This window comes from Herpailurus yagouaroundi, unplaced genomic scaffold, assembly GCF_014898765.1.
Source record: "Herpailurus yagouaroundi ecotype Mexico unplaced genomic scaffold, PumYag 192, whole genome shotgun sequence".
NCBI classification, from domain to species: Eukaryota; Metazoa; Chordata; class Mammalia; order Carnivora; family Felidae; genus Herpailurus; species Herpailurus yagouaroundi.
The window spans coordinates 13266879-13283114 of record NW_024412423.1 but is presented as its reverse complement, the minus strand read 5'-3'; the positions used below and the strand labels follow the sequence as shown (position 1 = coordinate 13283114).

The window sequence follows — 16236 nt, the reverse complement described above, 5'->3', positions numbered from 1 at the left end:
GATTCTGTGTCTCCCTCCCTTTCTCTCTGCCTCTCCCCCCACTCGTGCTCTGTCTCTCTCTCTCTCTCTGCAAAATAAACATTAAAAAAAAATTAATGATTAAAATTGGAGGTTGTGCCAAGTGAAATTGGGGTTTCGGTAGCTTCTCCTAGTTTATGAAGACATCTCCAAATCTCCTTTTGTTCTTTTAAAAAAAAAATTTTTTTAAGGTATATTTATTGTTGAGAGAAAGAGCACAAACGGGGGAGGGGCAGAGGAAGAGGGAGACACAGAACCTGAAACAGGCTCCAGGCTCAGAGCTGTCAGCACAGAGCCCGATGCAGGGCTTGAACACAAACTGTGAGATCATGACCTGAGCCAAAGTCAGACTCTTAACTGACTGAGCCACCCAGGTGCCCCGCCAGTCTCCTTTTCTCCCAGATTCCTTCAACTCTGTCCATCATATTAACTATTCTGCTTAGCTCACATCCAAGGTGACTCAATGTGTGCAGTATTCTAAACCTTCTTTTGAAATGTGTTGACAGCTGGTGTCATTGCTATGCTAAGAAGGGACTCAGTTGGACCTTTAGGGATGGGAATCAGATGAAGCAGTTTTCCTTGTGGAGGCCATAACCGTAATTGAGTAAATCCCGGTGCTACAAGAGTATTGCAGTTATAGAAAGGATACCAAAAGCACTTCAAGCATTATATAATGAAAGTAAAACCCAAGTGCAATGATAAATTCTGGATATTTTGTTGAAGGTATTCGTAGCTCTGTTTGAAGTGGCCGTAATACAAGTTCCCACACACAGGTGAAGTCAAGAGATCATCACATAATGCAGTCTTGAAGTGTTGACTTTTTTCTTAAGTTCGTTTATTTTGAGAGAGAGCACAGGGGGAGGGGCAGAGGGAGAGGGAGACAGAGAATCCCAAGCAGACTCCATACTGTCAGTGCAGAGCCCGACATGGGGCTCAGTCTCACAGACTTGGAGATCATGACCTGAGCCGAGATCAAGAGTTGGGCTGTGCCCCCCAAATGCCCCAAAGTGATGGCTTTTATTTTTAACGTTTATTTATTTTTGAGACAGAGAGAGACAGAGCATGAACGGGGGAGGGTCAGAGAGAGAGGGAGACACAGAATCGGAAGCAGGCTCCAGGCTCTGAGCCATCAGCCCAAAGCCTGACGCAGGGCTCGAACTCGCGGACCGCGAGATCGTGACCTGAGCTGAAGTCGGACACTTAACCGACTGAGCCACCCAGGCACCCCAGTGATGGCTTTTATTTTTTTTTATTTTTAAAATTTTTTTTCAACGTTTATTTATTTTTGGGGGGACAGAGAGAGACAGAGCATGAACGGGGGAGGGGCAGAAAGAGAGGGAGACACAGAATAGGAAACAGGCTCCAGGCTCCGAGCCATCCGCCCAGAGCCTGACGCGGGGCTCGAACTCCCGGACCGCGAGATCGTGACCTGGCTGAAGTCGGACGCTTAACCGACTGCACCACCCAGGCGCCCCCAGTGATGGCTTTTAAAAAACAACCTTATCATTAAAAATTTCAAAACTGTATGAAGATAGTATAATAAAGTCCAGTGTTCCCAGAAACTAGATCTAATAATTATTCTAGGGCTTGTCACATTTACTTTGTCTATCGTTTTTTTTTTTCTTTTGCTGAAGTCGATGACGTGTTTTTGACTCCAAAAGTCAATGTTTGTCATTATTTAGAATTGGTTTTCTGTTTTTCTGAATGCTGCCTTTTTTTTAATATTTCTTTATTTACTTTGAGAGAGGGAGAGAGAGAGAGAGAGAGAGAGGGAGCATAAGTCGGGGAGGGGCAGAGAGAGAGAAGGAGAGAGAGAGAATCCTGAACAGGCTCCAAGCTGTCAGCACAGAGCCCCGTGTGGGGCTTGAACTTGTGAACTGTGAGATCATGATCTGAGCCAAAGTCAGATGCTTAACAGAGTTACCCCGGCGCCCCCGCTTTTAGCTCTTAAAATTGTCAAAGCAATCCTGGGATTGTGAGACTTCTTTCTAAATTTCTTTATCTCGCTGTATGCGTGGCTTCCCTGTGGCAGAGATACAGAAAGTAATCTAGCCTAGTTGTGGAGATAATAATATGCCAACATATTGGTACTTCATTTCTGTTTAAGACCATTTGCCTTCTACCACTTTCTTCCAAAGCAATGTTGTGTTGTTTTAATATTGTGAAATTAGAACAATAAAAGATAGTGCTAATTATTTTTTATTTTGTTTGCATATCATTATAACTGTGCCCTGTGCCTATAAAAAAGGAGCTAACAAATAGTTGGAAACCATGAATGTAACCACAGTTTGGAATCAAATAATCCCTAGCTGCTTTTAACTGCTTAGGACCTGGTCCAAGATACACGTCGTCGCTGTCTCTCGTAGTTTGCTACATTTTGAAGGTCATGCCTGCTGGTACCCCTGGAGTTAAGAATTTGCCAGCATCTTCAGTCTGACCTCTTGATTCATGGGTTTATAACTCAGCCGTTTAAATTTGCCCCAAGCCAGAACTTAATAAAAAGTTTTAATCTGAGGACGCTAAGTGTGTCTTTGCCTGTGTGTGAATGTCATACGTTTATTTTTCCTTTTTACAAGAAGTTCATCCAAAATAGATGTGCATGACAGCTTAGCCGTGTCAGGGCTATGTCAAATAATTGAAGAATTTGTTCTAAGACTGCATCAATAATAGAATTTACGAAGCCTTTCCTTTGGAAAGGAAACTCTGCAATTCATAAGGCCAGGAAACTGGAGACTTTTTTACAAATAAAAAATAAGTTAGAAAAAAAAAAGAGAGAGAGAAAATGAAGCATTGGCTTCTTGGAACTTGAAAATGAGCTTTTACTCATCTAGCATTTCACTGGGTCTGTTTACCATAAGAACATTTTGAAATTTGGTATAATGACATTAAATAACCACAATTGAGACAAACATTCTATAAGGGATTGTTATGGGTTGCCTCTAATGTGGTAATAGATGTCATTTTAAAAATGCAACTGTACTGTCTGGATGAAAGACGGTGACTCCTAACACATTGGTTACAGACAATTGAATATTACAGCCTTCTTTCCTCCTGGCTTGCTGCTATCATTTTATGGAATGTAACCAGTGTTGGATTGGCATGGAATTCTTATGGGATCAGAGAAAGCTACCATTCAGAAAGCTCTCATGTTCACTGTGAAACAGACAATAAATCTACAAGACTAAAGATGTACTTGCCATCAGTACCCTTATGAAAGAAAGAACCCTTATAAGCACATTTCTGAAATCTGGTGAGTGTCCCGGAGTTCAAGAATGTACTCAGCACGTCTAAGTCCCAGTGTCCTTTTCTGTGAAATAGGGATGCTGACACCTCACAGAGGGATTATGAAAGGCCAAACTGTAGAAACATACAAGATCCACTCACTTCATTGTTTATTTTCTGCCTCCTAGACCTATAACTCATTTGCACTGAATTAACCTCTTATTTGGCACCCTTCATTGTTCTGGGTGAGATAAAAGTGACGTAAGTTTTTTACTGCAATCCTCTGAGTGTAATGACATTAAACCTACGCATTAATGTATGATGAGCCCATGTATTTATATCATTTAGCAACATCACTCACCCAATCCTAAACTAAGATTTGGCTCCCCACCTATGTAGCTTTGGGTTTGTTTGTTTTTATTTCTTAGAGTAGTTTGGTCACTTTCTATATAGAAGTTGCACATATTTCTTAGATACTTCCTCCAAGATTCATAGGTTTTATTTTTATGATCAGTGAAATTTCTTTTCTGTCACTCTGTGTTCTAACTACGTAGCGTTTGTGTAATGCAATTATCTAGATATGTGTATATTCACCTTGTATTTAGCCACTTTGCTGAGTCTCACAAACTACAAGGATTTGTCAGCGGATTATTTTGACGCTTCTCGGTAATAATCCTCTTCTGTAGTCGTTCCACTATTTGTTTCTGTTTCTGTTTCATGTCTTATTGTGTAGGTCACAATTTCCACAATATAACAATATTTCCACAATATAACATAAATATAATCCACATATAATGATAATGGCCAGCGTTTTCATACTCCAGCTTAAAGAGATGCCTCAAGTGTTTAATATTTAAGTATTATGTTGGCCATTGGTTAGAAAGAAATCCTCACATTAAAGAAAGGTTCACCTGTTCTCTTACCTAGATTTGTGCCCAGACAACACCATTATATAAAACAAGGTATTCTTGAACCTCAGAATGCAGGCCCCTAAGTGAATGTCCCCCTCCCAAAATTAAAGTGGCCTTCCTGCCTCCACAGGAGGCCTTCCAATTTCCTAATTAAAGTAAGAATTTTGAATCTTTGTAGAGGAAACTCTGATCTCTACTTCCATGGTGGGGGTGAGATAGACTTCCACAGTCCCACATTCTCAAGTGCTGGGGTCTTCTGGGCTGAATCACACCTGACACGGCACTCTGTCGAAGCAGGACTCTACCAAGCCCGTCCAGAAGCCTCCCCACCAGTCTCTCCTCCAGGTGAGTGAACCTGGGGTGCCCGGTCCTCGCACACATCTCCCAAAAACGGTCCATTATTTTTATGGTGAGCCCAATTCAAATACATACTTTTAAATATTTTAATACTTTATCTGCAAGTTATTGTAAAGTAAAACAGCCCCTACACTTGAAGATACATCCGCTTTGCAATATTGAAAATAACATGTCAAGGCTCATCTCTGCTTTCGGGGTTATGGTCAAGTCAAAACTTTTGTTCACCAACAGTAGGAGAATCGACACATCCATGTGTTCGACATGCCCTACCCCCTTTACACCTCCTCCTTCTCTTGGCAGATATCACATCCTAACATACCACATCATTTATTCTGGCATTGTCTGTCTCCCCAATCAACATGTGATCTCCACCAGGACAGGAGCCTTGTCTGTCTTGTTCACTAATAAATCCCAAGATCGAAAACAATGCTCACCATAAAATAGTCACCCAATATATATTTTTTTAAATCAGTGAGGGGGAAAAGAAAAACAGTCTGATGCTTTTGCTAAAACAAAAGCTTTTGTGAACGTGAACACATGTTGTCATTTTTAGAAGCAGAAAATTAAAAACACTTTTCAAATTATTCCTCTCCAACTTGAAAAGGTAAAAAATTTTATCTCTTCAGGCACTTGTCGCACTGTTGTTTTTGAAATAGCGTAGACGTTTGATGAGGAACACACCATGAGGAAAGTAGTGTTAGAAGAAGAAAAAAAAGAATCTAAGTAAAAAGACGAAAGTATCGGGGCGCCTGGGTGGCGCAGTCGGTTAAGCGTCCGACTTCAGCCAGGTCACGATCTCGCGGTCCGTGAGTTCGAGCCCCGCGTCAGGCTCTGGGCGGATGGCTCAGAGCCTGGAGCCTGTTTCCGATTCTGTGTCTCCCTCTCTCTCTGCCCCTCGCCCGTTCATGCTGTCTCTCTCTGTCCCAAAAATAAATAAACGTTGAAAAAAAAAAATTAAAAAAAAAAAAAAAAAAGATGAAAGTATCAATGCTAACCACACGTATGATGATAAAATGACCCTGGAGGCAGAAACCATTCTCACTGGTCCAGAATGATGGCAGAAATGTAATGAGTGCTTCATAAATGTTTACTGAACACATGAGCGAGCCAATAAATGAACAAATGAATAGCATTCTAATGATGTAAAAAAAGTCACGTGTGAGAATTCAGGAAAGCCAATGGCTTCCCACAAAGAAGTAAATGCTGTAAAGGTGGTTTAGGATCAGAGGTCAGAAAAGGACTTTGGATAATGAAGTCATTCTAGGAAATTCAAATTACCCTGGAGATGCACTCATCAAACTCTGAGTCTGCATCCTAACGACACCTAATGGAAGAAAGAGACAAAACCCAACGCAGCGTTTCACATCCATGACACATACCAGCCATTCCAACGTCGCTCACTTTTCCTTCTTCATCTCCCACCTCAACAATGTTGCATTTGAGTGTGTATGAGTCAAGGAACAAAGCAAGTCTTCCATATCGAGACGTGCTCATTTGGATGCAAGAGCCTCTGTTCTTCCACGCAAAGAATCCCATCTTTTCTGCTCAGTGGCCACCCCCCTTATATTAGAGTGTCAAATGTAGGCTACTTTGTGATTGTGATTTAGAATTCCTGGCATTTACTACCCAGCTAATTGTAGCTTCCAATTAGTCTTTCCTGATAAGGAGATGCAGTTTCCTCACTGATGTGATCTTGTGCTGTCCACAAATTGGTATGCGGAAACAGATTACAGCTTTGTGCTGCTGCAGCACTTTATTAAACTCTCTGAAATTCAGAAGGGAGTTTTCATCCCTCGTTTTCCTAGTATTGCTTCCACCTTCATTTTGCAATTAGTATAAATCGGTGCTTGTCGGGAAGGAGTATGAGAGGTATGCCCTGTGGTTAATTTTCCTGGGACTACCCTAATGGCTTTGATGTTTCACAGCAATGCATCTTTCATCAGATGGAGTCTTTTTGCCCTACGCACAGATATGTGGACTCCACAACAAGTTTATAGCTCTTTCATGACATGATTCCAAGGGCAGTCTTTGAGGGGTCAGTCTCTTTTAAGGGAAGACAAGCTTCACAAGAGGTATCCTATTGTTATCGGACGCCAAAACTGTGTTTCTTGGAGTATGGAGAGAAGATTCTGTATCACTTGGGAACGTTTTCAAAATGCCCATTCTTAGGGCACACACCAGCGCTCCTGAATCAGAAACTCAAAAATGGACCTAGCAGTCAGTGTTTTAATAAGCCTGTAGGTGATTTCAATGCAAGGTCAAGTTTAAACACCAAAAGGTTCAAAGAGATCATGGAGGAGATGTTGTTGAAGACCAAGTGTTTTCACACGTCAGTGCATGAGAATTCATGAACACTCTCACACGTGACTTTTTTTCCATCATTACAATGCTATTCATTTGTTCATTTATTGGCTCACTCATGTATTCAGGAAACATTTATGAAGCTCTCGTTGCATTTCTGCCATCATTCTGGGCCAATGAGAATGGTTTCCGCCTCCAGCTTCATTTTATCATCATACGTGGCGGTTAGTGTTGATACTTACATCTGTTTACTTGGATTCTCTCTCTTTCTTTTTTTGCAGAAACCCTGCAGAAAATTTCATCTTTTACATCTTTGTAATCTGTTGTAGCATTTCCTCAGTGTTGTGCTTGCTTGTAAAACAAAACCTAACAGGGTCTTTGAACTCAGTAGTATTCTGTGGTCTTAGAAATACTTAAATTACAGAGCTAAATGGAAAACACCAAGAGTTTTAAGAGGTCAGAGGGAGACTTGCTTCTGTTGCTATAATTTTGAAAGAAATCTCAGGTGAATTAGGTAACCTGGAAATGCGCTATAAGCTTGTATAGCACAGGACATAGTTTGCTGTGAGGCAGTTTGTAGTGGAGAGCTACATCTATCCCCTAAGAAGAATAACCATAGCACTAAACGACTACAACGAACAAAGAATTGGAGATTGAAGAGATGCCCCTTGTTGCCATCCTGTTACTAACATGCATGGCCAAATACATTTTTCAGCTCCCAGAAAGCTATTTCTCCTCTGTAGAATTCGTTTAACAAAAAAAAACCCAAAAACCAAAAACAAACAAACAAAAAAACCATTGAATCGTCTGTGCGAAATGCCAAACTTTGTGTTGCTGGAGAGACAAAGATGAAGTCATCATCTTTCCTGACGAATGCATATGCAAATATGTAAAGTAGATGGTGGAGGATGAGAATGTCACTGAGGAATGCAGCATAAATACTATGACCTGATGGCTCCTGTCGCTAGTTCTTAAGGGTTCTTCCATGATCTGGGCCCTGGGCTTGATTGTTTAGACTCACCTTCTCCTTCTTCCTCTGTGTCTGCTAGAGCCTCCAAGTTGTATGGATCTTCCCTTTGACATTTCTCTCAGCATTGTGTCCTCTCCTTCTCCGCAGCCTCGGGATCCTTCCCAGAACTTGTCACCATAGTCGACAGTTTCTGCAGTAGCCCTCCACCCCTCTCCATGCCTGCCATCTTCTTTCTAAGACATCCCACAGCCTGTTACCAGATTTGTCTTCCCGAAATGCTTTTATTCTCTGGTCTCAACTCTGCCTCTCTGTAGCAGCTCCTGCCAAAACTTTTCCAGGTCATCCAGGCATCTGCAGGAGTGCGCCCCCCTCCCACCCACCATGACCTACGCTCCTCGTCAGGGCTGCTAGACCTGCTTCTCTTTTGTGTCACCACCACGCTGCATGCACCTGAGCTGTGAGTCTTTACCAACACTTCCCTAGCCTCTTGCAAGGTCCCGCCCTCCCCTCCACATTTGGTCCTCCCTCACCCCTCCGTGGGCTTTCTCAGTTCTACGGTCGCAGAGATTTCTCCTACTCTGAATTTCTACCACCGGTATCAACAAGTTCATTAAGTTCGTCACAGAGTCCTTGTTTCTTGCTGTTTTTAGAGCCTGCAGGTGTCTCTCCTTTAAGGGGAGGGATTGGGTCTTTCACCCTTGAGTTCCTTCCTGCTGTGTCCATTGCTCTACGGTGAGTCACACACACTGTCTCTCACACACACGGTCAGCGCAGGAAGCACAGGAGAAACTCAGGAAATGTTTGGTGGGTGAGTTCAGTACGGCAACAGACATCTGTTGCTTTCTTTTTGCCAGGTTGGCATACATCCGCCTTCCTGATTTCCAAGCTCTCTTTCCTTATGGTTCTGGTATTGTTAAGAAATGTGGCCCAGGCCCAGCTAACCAGAATTCTGCATTCGCTGGCCATCCATGCTCACTCTTGGATGGTTAAGTGGCTCAAGTCGGGCCAAGTAGACTCAACCGACCAATGAGACTCAACCTGGAGCCTTTGTTGTAACTTTAGGATGAAAGAAACTCTCTGGCTGCTGTTCTTGAAGATAACTGGATATTTATCTGGAAACCCTGGTGCGCATTTTTGCAGAGAGAGCCAGCCTCTGAAACATGTGAACCCCGGGGAAAGAAGAATGGAGAGATGGAAAAAGACTGTTTCCTAATGCACTGATCACCTGAATTCAACTGTGCCTGAAGCCAATGCCATCAAATTTTCAGAAACCACTAAATACCTTATTTTCCTTAAGCTAGTTTGATCTGGTTTCTGCTAGAAAACCAAGAGAGTCTCAAGAGGGACTGAGAAATTTGAATAAAAATAATAAAAGCTGACACGCTGTGCTAAGTACTTAGAGTAAAAAATGAATTTAACCTTTTGGGAAAAAAAAAAAAAAACCCTTTCCGAATAATTGTGGTAAGTCAATGATGGTGGGTGATTTTTTTTTCTGGTGGAAAGAAGATATTGATGGCAAACTTTAGACAATATTCCTGTGTGGGAGAAAATGTCATAAACTACATCTGTAGCTACTGAGTTGTATGTGTGTTAGAACACTCACATCTGCATCTGTCAGTTACATGTTTCCTCCACGCAGTAAGACCATTTAATTCCTCAAAAAAGTTGTCTGAGTATGCCTTGCAGAATATGCGAATATTTCCATGGCTCAGTTTTTCTGAATATAATTAATTCATTAAGTATATGAAGGTTAATGTTGATGCTCTTTTAAAATACCATTGGAAATATTTTACAGAAAAATGGAATTCCAAAAGTTGTTACAAAATTTCTTTTTCAGAATACAGTTGAGTGAAACAAGGTTGGGGATGTCAAGATAATTTAGGATCTTCTGATGTACAAGCCAGAGGCGAGCAGCTCCTTAAGAGATTGACAGAGGGAACTGGTACATACACACGGACACAAACTTATAACATGTCTAAGGAGTGTTTGGGCTAACTGGAAGGCTTGAATTCCTGCTACATCTCTTGCTACAATTACTTATGGACTTGGGTTCTATTTATAATCTCTTTAAATGTGATTACTCGACACCTGTGAACATGTAGCATAAATGGGAAGTCACACTAAAAATGGGAACAAGGCGGGGTGCCTGGGTGGCTCAGTCGGTTCAGCGTCCGACTTCGGCTCCGGTCATGATCTCGCGGTCCGTGAGTTCGAGCCCCGAGTCGGGCTCTGGGCTGACCGCTCAGAGCCTGGAGCCTGTTTCAGATTCTGTGTCTCCGTCTCTCTGTGACCCAACCCCATTCATGCTCTGTCTGTCTCTGTCTCAAAAATAAAGAAACGTTAAAAAAAAATGGGAACAAGGAAGGGCTATGACCTTAAAACCTTAAAATGGGTTTTAAGGTCATTAACATAACGTATTTTTGCCAGAAAAAAAGAAGTGTTGGTAAAATGCCTTTCACCCATACTCAGGCAAGTACCAGAGTCTGGTTTTTTTTTTTTTTTAGCTCTTTTCAACGATGGTTTTCTAACCGAACAAAATCCATGTTTGTCGTATTCAAACTGTTTTGTTTGCCTGCTAAAAGTTGGCTGTCATCTACACCATTAACTTTTAAACTCAGAGTTAGTTTACTTGTCCTTATCCAAGAAATAAAAAAATGTTATCTCCTTTATTAGGACACCGTTTCCAATTCTTGAGGAAGCTTGCACCTGGGTAACCCTAAGTCAGCATGATGAGAGAAACCCTCTTCCCTCACAGACAGATAACCATATCCAGACGTGCAAAAAGAACAAGAAAATAGAAAATCAAAACGAAACAAAGGAGGGAAGAAAAGGGGTGGGAGAGGGGAGAGATAAGGAATGGAGGGCATTTTGCTGTGATAAAATAGGGAAAGGACAGTTGTTCTCGAATGTTCTTTCCTTGAGCTGATGATGCACTACCATACCCTTGCTCATCTGTATTTCTCCAGTCGTCACCTGTGTCCACTAGAAGCATCACTTGTATTCAGAACAAAGACCTCTGAGAGCCCAGCAGCTAATGTGAACAAGCCTGAGGCCAAATATAACTTCAGATTCCTTCACTTTTAGAAAAGGAAAAGAATTTTAGGATTATAATATAAAGCCATACTAGAGAAATCTGAAAGACATTTGATTCCCAAATGCATTTTCACAAACGCCAGACTTCTTCAGTGTGGGCAGCCGGGAAGAAACAATGCAATCTTTTCTGAATCGTGATCATGCCATGTCTGTGAATGCGATATGAGAGCAAGCCACAAAGAAATAATCAGGGACCTGTTTAAGGTCAAGATCAGTAACTGAAAATTCTCAAAGACTCAAAACGCATCGTGACATTAGCTTGCCTGCCGTTGCAGACGTGGCACGTCACTCAACAGTGTTGAAGCAACAGAATTTGGATGTGTTCGCGGAGCCACGTGCAGGTCCGGAAGGGTGATTGTCTTTTGTCAGAGCCAGGAGAATAGTGGCGAAAGAAAACCACAACCGGAGGTCGGCCAACAGTAGCTGAAGGAAGCAGGCACCTGGGAGCCAGCGCCCGTATCTGCCCCCGGTGAGGGTCTGCGTCTGAAAAGCGAACGCACAGAACTGGGCAAGTGTTTGAACCCCCAGAATGCACAATGAGGGACATCCTGTGTGATGGTGGTGTAGCTGAAGGCAAGTTTTTTTCCTGATATAGATCAGAAGAATGGAAACAAAGAGGTTGTACTTGAACTTGACTCAGGAAAAAAAAAAAAAAGAATGTTTTAATCTCTGAGTCCAGGCGGAAGTTACAAATATTTTTTCGTATTGTGTCGTATTTCAAATTATAGTCATGCTGGAACAGAATCAATGATAGAATGCTGGGCGTGACCAGCCCAGACCGTGCTCATAGAGTTTATAGCAGCAGCAAATGTGCCAACTCTGGCTATGGCAGTGACTAAGATTTTCATTTATTTTTCAAAGAAAAAAAAATGTCAGAATTAAACATTTCAGGAGATCTGATAACAGTAAAAGAACTTACCAAAGAGGCTCATTTAAATTTTTACTGAGGGTGTTTTGCACTGTGCTGGCCAACTATGGGGACAAAAGAAAATCAAAGAGCTTGATTTTTCTAGGGGTACAAGGTACACCTACAAGGTAACAGTTAGCAACCATTCAAAGCCACAATTTGAGGGGCGCCTGGGTGGCTCGGTCAGTTCAGCGTCCGACTTCGGCTCAGGTCACGATCTCGCAGTCCGTGAGTTCGAGCCCCGCGTCGGGCTCTGTGCTGACCGCTCAGAGCCTGGAGCCTGTTTTGGATTCTGTGTCTCCCTCTGTCTCTGCCCCTCCCCTGTTCATGCTCTGTCTCTCTCTGTCTCAAAAATAAAGGAACGTTAAAAAAAATGTTTAAAAAGCCACAATTTGAGTGATGTCACAAAACTGAAGTTGGTGACAAGTGACAGCTAGTCACTGATGAAGTTCCTGTCACTTTGCCGTCACTGGGCCATATTGGATCCCTACTTGTAAAAGGTCAAATATGTGACCTTTTTCAAGCCATGAAACTTCCCTGATTCTCAAGGATTGCACCTTAAAAGTGGGTGTTGGACTTGAGACTCCCTTTCTCTAAAATCTCTGTGGATCTTCGATGATTTTCTTTTTTTTTCTTTTTTTTTTTAACGTTTCTTTATTTTTGAGACAGAGAGAGACAGAGCATCAACGGGGGAGGGGCAGAGAGAGAGGGAGACACAGAGTCAGAAACAGGCTCCAGGCTCTGAGTCATCAGCCCAGAGCCGGAGCGGGGCTCGAACTCCCGGACCGCGAGATCGTGACCTGAGCTGAAGTCGGACGCTGAACCGACTGAGCCACCCAGGCGCCCCTTGGATGATTTTCAAGAGTCTGTGTGGACGCTCTAACATGCAATCAACCTTTCTTCCTTTCCAAATCGGAAACCGACGAAAGTCAAAATAGTGTACGTCAAAGAGAAACCAGGGTGGTAAAAGTAAAGGGACAAAATGAACCTTCCATTAACACAATGTCTATTGATCCTGATCAGCCAGCGTCCATAGTTTCAGAAGTGAGAAAAAAACGTGTAGAATCTAGTCAACTTGCCTCTAGCCTTGTAACCTCAGAATCTCGGTAAGTCAGTAAGTGACGAATACTTGAACTGGAAAGTGGAATGAAGAAATGTAATTACTACTTAAGTAAAAGAGAAAATCCAGCAGTTGTTTCAAATTCATTGTAAAAAATTGAAAACTTGCTGTTTATTTAATGTGGTCTCTGCTCCACCCTCCTACATTGATGGATTCTTTTTTGTTTTCAGTTAAACCAGTAGATTTGATAAAGTTGAAGTGTCTGCTTTCTTTTTCCCCACTTGTACTTACAATAGTAGTAATTATATTGCATGCGTAATGCTATGGGAGGAGATGTTCAAATTTTCTTATGTTGCACTCTCTCTTGAGTTGTCATTGTGTGAGACGAGAGTCAGAATGGCAGGAATAACCAGCCCATGAAATGTGCACAGAGTTTTTATCAGGCCTGCCTACGAGAAACCTAGGGTACAGAAAAATAAGGAGACTTAACAAAATGACTCAGTCAATCTTATTTTCTAGGTCATTGCTCCAAATATAGGAACATGTTAATTTTAGGATAACTTAGCAAACTACCAGAATCTAATATCGTACTTTAACTTTCTAAACACTGACAATCTGGCAAATAATTTACAGAAAAGGGACATGACTGTAACTCTAAGATCTAGAACTCTTTTTTTTCATACCAATCGTTCACTTCTTAGTATTATCTCTGTTTTAATATTGGATCATTTTCAGGGGTATTACTTCCATTGGTGAAGCTAGTCACTAAGTGTAGTTGTATCTGTGAACTACACACTGGCATTTTGGTGTGATGTTGAAAAATTAGAATGTGCATATAAGTAAAGTAATTGAACACAACTTTCACTTTAAGACTTACATAGGAAGGAAGGAAGGAAGGAAGGGAGGAAGGGAGGAAGGAAGAAGGAAAGAGAGAAGGAAGGGAGGAAGGAAGAATTTGTAGCCAGGTATAAAAAAAATGGAAATATTTTAGGTTCTTCACTTTAACCGTAGCTAACAACTTTCCCACAGTTACTGGATTATATTAGAACATTTTATAAAGACTGTTCATTGTGTCCTCTTACTCATTACAGGTAATACTTGTAAGCATCTCTAGTGTAATTTTAAGGAGAGCATGTGAAGTGTGTCTTTGACAATTTATGAGTACTATTTACTAGAGTTAGCGGATCGTCTCCATTAGATTTCCAACAACTATAAGCTCACAGATGATCGACAAGAATCTCAGCTGCTACCGTTCTGAAAGTTACAGTGAAACCAAACTGTCCCAAACCAGGAGGGTTAGATGTGTATCTGGCCGTAGAGGTGTAATGGTTAGTTTTGTGTCAACCTGACAGGGTCATGGGAAGCCCCGGTACTTGTCTACACATTATTTTTAGGTGTTTCCCTTTGAGATTAGTATTTGGATTGGTGGACTTAGGAAAGCAGATGACTCTCTCCAGTGAAGGATCACATCATCCAAGCCACTGAGAGCCTCAAGGAAACAAAAGGGTGGAAGAAGGTTGGATTTACTCTCAGCTTGACTTCTTGATCTGGACTTTGATCTTCTCCTATACTCTGTGTTTCTGGTTCTCAGGCTTCCCGATCAGACCTGGCATATATACCGTTGGCTCTCGAACTCTCGGCCCTTTGGACTTGATCACCAGACTCCCTGCTTCTCTAGTTTGAAGATGGCAGATCATGGGACATCTCAACCTCCAAAATCGTGTGAGTCACCTCCTTCTTTTATATATATATATCCTGGCAGTTCAGTTTCTCTCTGGAGAACCCTGGCTGATACAAGAGGAAAGAGGAATCTAGATCATCAAAGGTATGCCCTACAGCTCCCTAATTCGCGTAGAAGGTGAAGGACTTAGGTCTTATATGGCAGAAGGATATTCTGCTTCCTAGTAGGCAGGGGCCTCCTCTCCATGCATGTAGCTTGTAGATTCAGTAAGCCCACAACTGAGAATCTCCCAGGCATCATGGCACCACCAATGGTAACCAGAAGAAAAGCTATAGTGACTGCTTCTAGGAACCTACAGTGAGAGTTCTAAGATGACTCACTCTCTTCCTCAATTGAAGCTGATCAGGAAGTATTTGTTCATCTCGTCATTCAAGGATTAACAAGCCACCTAATAGGTGAAAGGCTCTGTGCTATGTGTTGTATGTAGAGTGGTGAACAAGGGAGATTGGGTTTTTGCTCTTATAGTTTTTGCTCAGGGAAATAGACACGCAGATATTTTTCATCACTCTTGTTAGACTGTGCAAAGGGAAGGGGAGGATGCTGAGAGAAGTTGTATGGAAAGCGGGCCCCTGATAGGGGAAAGGGAATGCAGAACTATCTAAAGGTAAGTTCAAGGTCACTCAGGAAAGAGGAGAAGGACTTGGGAAAGAGTATTTGCAAAGGCCATGAGGCAGAAACTGAAAGGTCAAGGTGATGAGGTACAGAGAAGAAGAGGGGAGTACTATGAGGTGAAGATCGAGAACTGAGGCCAGCCGACACAGGGCCTCACTGGCCGCCTTAAGGATTTCTGTCTTGATCCGGACAGTCTTGGACCTGAGGCAGGAGGCTGGTGGGACCGGATCTGCCTCACGAACACATTCTCCTGCCTAGTCTGTGCTCATTGGTTCAGAGGTCAGAGGGACAAAACTATTATAGAAATCCAGGTAATAGTGGAATGATGAAGGAGGTGGCAAACATAAAATGCACAGATTCAAGAGGTATTTAGGAAGAAAAATAAGAATAAGTAAAAGATTGAACATGGACCACCAGGAAGAGTCTGATAACAAGGATGACTCCCAGGCTCCTGGCTTGTGCGCAGAGCCGGTGGTGGAACCCGTCCCTGAAGTGGAGAAAAATGGGAGGAAAACAAGGCTGGGACAAGGTGAGCTCTGGCCTATCAGAAGGAGGACGATGTTAAGGATGATTCAGAAGCGTGAACCTGGGCAACTGTTGCATTTAGTAAAACTAAAGACTCCGGTGTGTGTCTTTAAGCCTTTCGGGGGAGGGTGTGTTTTTAATCATTGTCAAGTATCTATCATAAGACCACTTTCAAATTTGTGTGCACTCATGACTCTCTCCCGTAGATCAAGGATTTAAATAACCTAAGTAGTAGCGCGGTAATATTCGTCACTCGGTTATCACACAAGGTTGTTTATTTTCTCTCGCTTCCCTCCTGTCCCTGGTTTGCTTGCCCACGATTTGTGTCCCGTGTTGATCTGGATGATGATACGGAAGGAGATGGTCACTGGGGTAGATTCCATAATTTAAATCCTCATGTTGTTACTTGCTAGTCGCAGGACTGTAGCAAATTAGCCAAACTTACTGTGTCCGTTCTATTCTATTCTATTCTATTCTATTCTATTCTATTCTATTCTATTCTATTCTATTCTATTCTAT

The 16236-nt window shown here is 42.1% G+C and overlaps 1 long non-coding RNA gene across 1 annotated transcript in view; it reads left to right on the top strand.

Moving 5' to 3' along the window:
- The first annotated feature begins 14344 nt into the window (after positions 1 to 14344).
- The window catches only part of LOC121010625 (uncharacterized), a 104779-nt gene continuing 102887 nt past the window's right edge, over positions 14345 to 16236 (top strand). The window contains exon 1 of the long non-coding RNA XR_005781293.1: positions 14345 to 14561. This is a non-coding gene — a long non-coding RNA (uncharacterized LOC121010625). The remainder of the gene's footprint in view (positions 14562 to 16236) is intronic.